Source organism: Gavialis gangeticus, unplaced genomic scaffold (genome assembly GCF_001723915.1).
Source record: "Gavialis gangeticus isolate Ggan-Ray unplaced genomic scaffold, GavGan_comp1, whole genome shotgun sequence".
Taxonomy (NCBI): Eukaryota; Metazoa; Chordata; order Crocodylia; family Gavialidae; genus Gavialis; species Gavialis gangeticus.
In genome coordinates, this window is record NW_017729034.1 from 75,803,656 (window position 1) to 75,809,551 (window position 5,896).

At 41.8% G+C, this 5,896-nt stretch overlaps 1 protein-coding gene across 3 annotated transcripts in view; it reads right to left on the reverse strand.

Annotated features, from left to right (window-relative positions):
* TIAM2 (T-cell lymphoma invasion and metastasis 2) overlaps positions 1-5,896 on the reverse strand; it is a 356,145-nt gene that overhangs the window by 200,244 nt on the left and 150,005 nt on the right. Inside the window, exon 1 of one of the 3 annotated variants that reach the window (XM_019526802.1) lies at positions 1,700-2,239. The exons of the other annotated variants lie outside the window; for them this stretch is intronic. The gene's annotated coding sequence lies outside the window, so the exon portion shown is untranslated. Of the gene's footprint in view, positions 1-1,699; positions 2,240-5,896 lie in introns of those variants that run through there. 3 annotated transcript variants of the gene reach the window in all.

The following is a 5,896-nucleotide window of genomic DNA, read 5'->3' on the forward strand; positions in this document are numbered from 1 at the left end:
GGGGGGGGGGGGGGGGGGGGACTGACCCGTCTCCCTCTTCCCTGCAGGGCCGTTGTGGGGCTGGAAAGTGATGGTGCTGTACACAGCGGCGGTGCTGGGCATGGCACTGAGGTGGCAGGGCGTGGGGGTGGTGCTCCTGTTACTACCCGCCGCAAAATTAGTTTGTGGGGGCTACACCCCATTAGCCCTGGCCTTCTGCTGCCCATGGGCCCAACCCAAGCAGGGCTACATTTGGCAGAAAAAACACACCACAGGTCCAATGCAGGCTCTTGATCAGACATCTAACCCTATTTACACCAGCACCCCTTCCCTCCCCAAAAATGCTACATTTGGCACACTTTTCTGCTGTTCAGTTTGCCCATGGACAGACACTTGAAGGTGTCAATTCCAAAGCAAACTTACACCTTTGGCCCAAAGCTATTTGAGGACAGAGAATCTGGGAGTTGGTCTCTGCAATCAAACTTGAGACAGTCTGTCAGAAAATTAAAAACAGAGCAGGGCTTTAGCATTCCAAGAACCCTGCAGCACAAATACAGTTTCAGGCTTTCTTTTCAGTAACACCATCGCATCAGAGCGTTACTGTCAGAGAAAAGGAAAGAACACTGGCAGGACACGACCCAAGGGCCCCATTAAAAGGTTCACTTGAGTATCCTAGCAGTTGCAGAATACCCTCCCAGTTGCTGTGCTGCAATACTCTCTCTCTCTCCTCTCGAAGAGATCTATGCATACTGTGTCTCATTAAGAGACACCAGAAACAAGATCTTTCCATCCCTAGCTTCAGCCTGGTAATTTGCTACATATTACAGTTTGAAGAAATCACCGACTCCAAGGGGAAAAGACACATGATCTCCAGAGTCACGTATGAAATTATCAATATGCAAAAGTAACACCATGACATCAACAGAATGCAGTAATGCATAGGCAAACTCTTGCTGCACCACAAGAACAATTAATCATTTTCTTTAAAATAAGCTGCTTCCTCTTTCTCTGCTTTCTTTGCAGATTTATCTTCCTTTTCTGGACAACTGAATTAGCCTTTTAATGGTTCTTTTACTCGGTAAATTATTCAAATCCCAAGTGGGAAGAGTTTCAAAATAACAAAACCTGTTAAGAAGCCCCCCTCACTCCATCTCTCAAATGAGGAGAACCTCCACGTTGCAGTTATCCAATTCAATAACATTAAAACTTATAAAAGCCACTTTTGGTCTAACAATTTAAAAATACTTAAAGCACTAAGAAAGATAACTACTGACAAGTTAATGATACATGTTTATTGTAAGTTGCTTAAGTTATGGGACCAAATAGACCAAATTCAAGGAAGAAATGAAGTAGCTTGCCTGTATATTAATTACTACAGATTAGGGAAGTTTCTTTAATATTATTGACTGCATAAAACTGCTAAAATATATGATCTACAGACTTCATAAATATAGATAGCTACTACAATTGAGCCGTAAGATAATTTTGGCAAGGCTAATTCAGCAGTTAAAACAACTAAGTTTAACAAACCTCTGATAAGAGTTTTGTGGGGGAAAAAGCACAGTACAAAGTAGTAGACACAGAAACTGTTCATTGTGCCTATAACTTTCAAAGTTCTTTTAACTTCCTCTATTTTTTTTAATTATCATTATTATTCTTGAGTCTGACTGACAGCTCCCTTCCCCCTTCCCCCCAAGCTTTTGCTGCTCACCAGACTTACCTTAACCAAAGCCCCTGCTTCAGCCCGTTTTCCCTAACATTTCACAAAACTTTGTAGCCTATACACAGACTCTCACTTTCTTTCTGTCCCTGGTAAGCCAGGAAACTGTGTCTAACACTTCAAAATGTTCAGCCGTTATGAGCTAAAAACAGATCCTGTGCTATGCTGGATGTATTTTTGTCTGCAAGCTACACACCCTCCTTGTGTTCAATTTTTTCCATTGGTGGAACAGTATGATGCAGACTTAACCAGAAAGTGGTTTTCCATGGGCCGCTTGAAATGATTAGCCTAGACGGCCTGCCATAATGCTTCAAAGCCACCAGGGAATACTCTATGACTAGGCTGTTGTTTGACCCGGCATTCCAGAGTTACCACGAAAGTTCCAGAGGAAAGCTAATAGAAAGTTTGCTGAATAAAGGTTTGCTTGCTTGAAGGTAGCTTCAGTGTTTTTTTTAAACTCATTAATATACCTAACATCTTTGTATACGATGTCTTGGGAAACCTACAGCTTCCAAAGCCACAGCTGGAATGTTACAGTCATGAAAACTCCTCTTTAAAAACAGTGCCTTTTTTTTTTTCTCCTTTTTTTTGATTTATTTTTTTTTTGTTTTTGTTTTCAGCATCCCACAAAAGAGCTACACTGACTTACAACAGCCTTCAGATTGAATTAATTTGTTCTTAAATAATGGGTGTAAGATGAAATATATTTTTATACAACTGGCAACGTTTGCAGAATCTCAGTACCCAAAGGCTGGCTGCTAAATCTGTAGTTACACATTTTTAAAAAAAAATTAAATTTCAGAGTTCTGCAACCATATCTGTTACTTAAATGGGACATTTCTGTACTGAGCACATTTGAATCATAAAGCAGGGATCCTGGTTTTCTCTGTTTAAAGAAAAAAATATCACAAATTCTCCGATTAAAAAACCCAAAATCCACTATTAAAATGAAGTGCCACTATACATATACAAGATGGCCATCAGAGTTTTTATCTGTCCCCCAAAAACCTAAACGTTTCAGTGCAGTTTGGTTCCTGCACTGACATATGAAGTTTTCCTTACTCTACATATTTTATTCTAGCACATTAAATTTCGGACAAATTCTAATTGTTCATACAGAGATGCACTGCTTTTACGATTCCTACTGACCCTAGTAAAATCTGAAAGCAAGTTCCAACAGCTCCTTTTATTTTTTAGTTTTAAGGTACAGCAGAAAGGTGTTCTACAAGACAGGATGTTCTGTCTATGCTATACATATTTAGCTGGTTAAGATGGCTTTTCCACATCCACCTCCCAGTAGTTTCTTTAAAAACTCTTTAAAAAATTAAGATAATTTACAGTAGCCTTTTTGGAGAAACGTGATACAAATATAGAACAAAGGACTCTAAGGAACCTCTAGGGTCTGAGTGTCTAGGTTCCTGTTGCCGCAGCAACCATGTCATATAATCCAATTTAGCAAGGATTTTTGCTCCCACTACCTCAATTTAGCAGCTGCTCTAGAAGCTTAATGGGCAGAAACCTTCTTCTAATTTCCAGCCTAAAAATCTATAAAAGTTTATACTTTTGTTCTTGTTCCAATACTGGTCTTTAGCTTATACAGCTCCTCTCTCTCCAAGATGCCCAAACCCTTTCCCAACTCCTCCAACATATTTCTAGACAGCAATCATATCTCCTCTCACCTTTCATTTTGCTAGGCAAAACAAGCCAACCTCTTTTTATCTCATCATGATGGCTTTCCTGTCTCCTGACCACCCATCTCTGTACCTGTTCCAGTTGAAATTCATCTTTTTTTTTTAACATGGGTGATAAGAAGAGTTCCAATATCCCAACAAGATCCCAATAGCAACTTGAACAAGGGTATTAATATATCCATGTCTGCTGGAAATAAATTGCCTGATGTTTCCTAGGGTTGCATTTGCTTTCTCGTGGCCACATCACATTGATGGGTAATAGCCAGCCTGTAACTGAGTAATAACCTTGTGTGTTTTACCCAAGTTCATTTCCTAATAAGGCCCAAGCTTATAAGAGAAAATTCTTGTTATTAGCCCCCAAGTGGATGACATGGAACTTTGCACTATTACATTTTAACTAGCTTCTGTTACTTGAGTCCTCCAGGTCACCCAGTTCTTTTGTAGCAAAACCCCCAATTTTTCTTTTTTTTTTTTTTAATTTATTTTAAAATGCATTCCCTCCCCTTTCCCAGCCATTTCTGACTTTTTCTCTCCGTCTCTATTCCCTACAGATAAGTATAAGTGAGCTCAAACTTAGGATAAGCTTTAAACATTTTTATTTTGGTAGCAAGTTTTTGGTTTTGGATATCCACTGTTTTATACTGTATAATTATTAGGTTTGTATTGATTTTGACTGTTGTATATTGTATTATTATCATTTTTGTATTGATTTTTATTGTTTTATATGGATATTGTCTGGTTTAGGCCTGTGTTTGTAAATGAACCAAAGTCATGTCAAGTTTCCATTTCATATGTCAAGTCTCCATCTTGTGTCCTCTGCCTGGGCATCCCCTGTGTCGCAACTGGATGAGCCACATATCCCTCCCATGTAAATTGGTTCCCCCACAAATGAGTGCGATTGGGAATGATTGAAATACAATGGTAGCAGGCCTCTACTGAATGGCCTATAATGACTGGGCCATCACCTCACATTGATTCATCCAGGAACCATGGACCTCACCCAGGAACACAAACAAGAACCCAGCACTGAAAGACAAAAGACCCTGCAGAACCAGCAACTCTCACCACCACAGACACCCACAACTGCACATCCCTGCATGGAGCACATGTGCTCAGTACACCAGGGCCTGACCCTTGCCTGGGCATGCCTTCTGTCACTAGGGTCACACAAAGTCTTCCCCTATAAAAAGGGGCAGTGAAGACAGACCCAGTGAGACGTCTGGATAGTGCCACACCACCTATCCACCCAGAGGCCCTGCCAGCGACCCCCCTCTGAACAACACCTACTGCACAAGGACCCCTTTCCAGCCTGGATAGGTAGATATTACCTGCAAACCTCCTCCTACAATTTGGACTCTCTCCCCTCCTGGACTTCAGTGGACTTCAGCCCCTGCACCAAGCCTGTCTAACCCCTGCTGCCATTGTGTGCGTGTTGGGAGGAAGGGGGGTGCAAGGGAACCAATATGACATTGTGTCACCATCTCCCCTGTTCAATAAAACCACTGTCATTTGCAACCCCGAGCTGGGTCATGTTTTACTAAATCCTAGTCCTTTCCTTATCTTAAATTCCAGCCTCATTCTCTCTCTCTGTCTCAGCTCTAGCCCCCACCCCTCTCCACTAGTTTCCCAATCTCCTCTCAATTCCTACTGCCTTTCTCCACTTTCCCGCTGCCCTCTGCCACCTTTCAGTCTCTCCCGTTGCTTTTCCTGTGATTTTCTGATGTCCGTCTCTCTGTTTTCAGGCTTACCCCACCCCCTTGCAACTTCCCAGCACCTTATAGCTGTCCTGTAGTTTTCTCCAGCTCCCAGCACCAGCTGCGCTCCCTGCAACTTCTCTAGCTGCTCCGGAGCCATCTTCTGGCTCCCCACATCCAGAGCCCCTCTTTAACACCCATACTTTTCCTTAGTCTCATTTTCCCTCTCCCCACCTACTTTTTCAGCTCCCTTGTAGCTCTGGCTCCAGTCCCAGCCTCTGCCGACATCGCTCCCCTGTTCCGTAGGCTTTGGGCATTATCAAATTTAATCAATTAAGATCAATTAACCTAAAGTTACCCCCGAGCCTCAGTTCTTCAGCCCAGGTCCCTCTAGTCTACTGGTTCTAATCCCGGTTCCGGTGAATTTCATTTCCAGCAACTTTCACTCCCTACACTTCTACTTTCTTACCTTAACCTTTACCCAGGTATCCCAAATACACCAAGCACATACATACATATCACAATACCCAACTTAGGAACTCACTTGTATGTATGTATAGGTGGGTGGTATGTGTGTAAATTAGTTAATATACATATATAGATATCATTGTGTGTGTGTGTGTGTGTGTGTGTGTGTGTGTGTGTGTGTATATAAATTAGTAATCCACGTGTGTGTGTTGAATGTGTAGGTGTTGGTAACTGGTAACTGATTCCGTCTAAATTTGGTGCGTGTATCATGTATAGGCTTAAACTGGTGATAGGTGTGCATGAACCTACACCAGTTATTTTGAACGTGTGTGTATCTGAGTTGC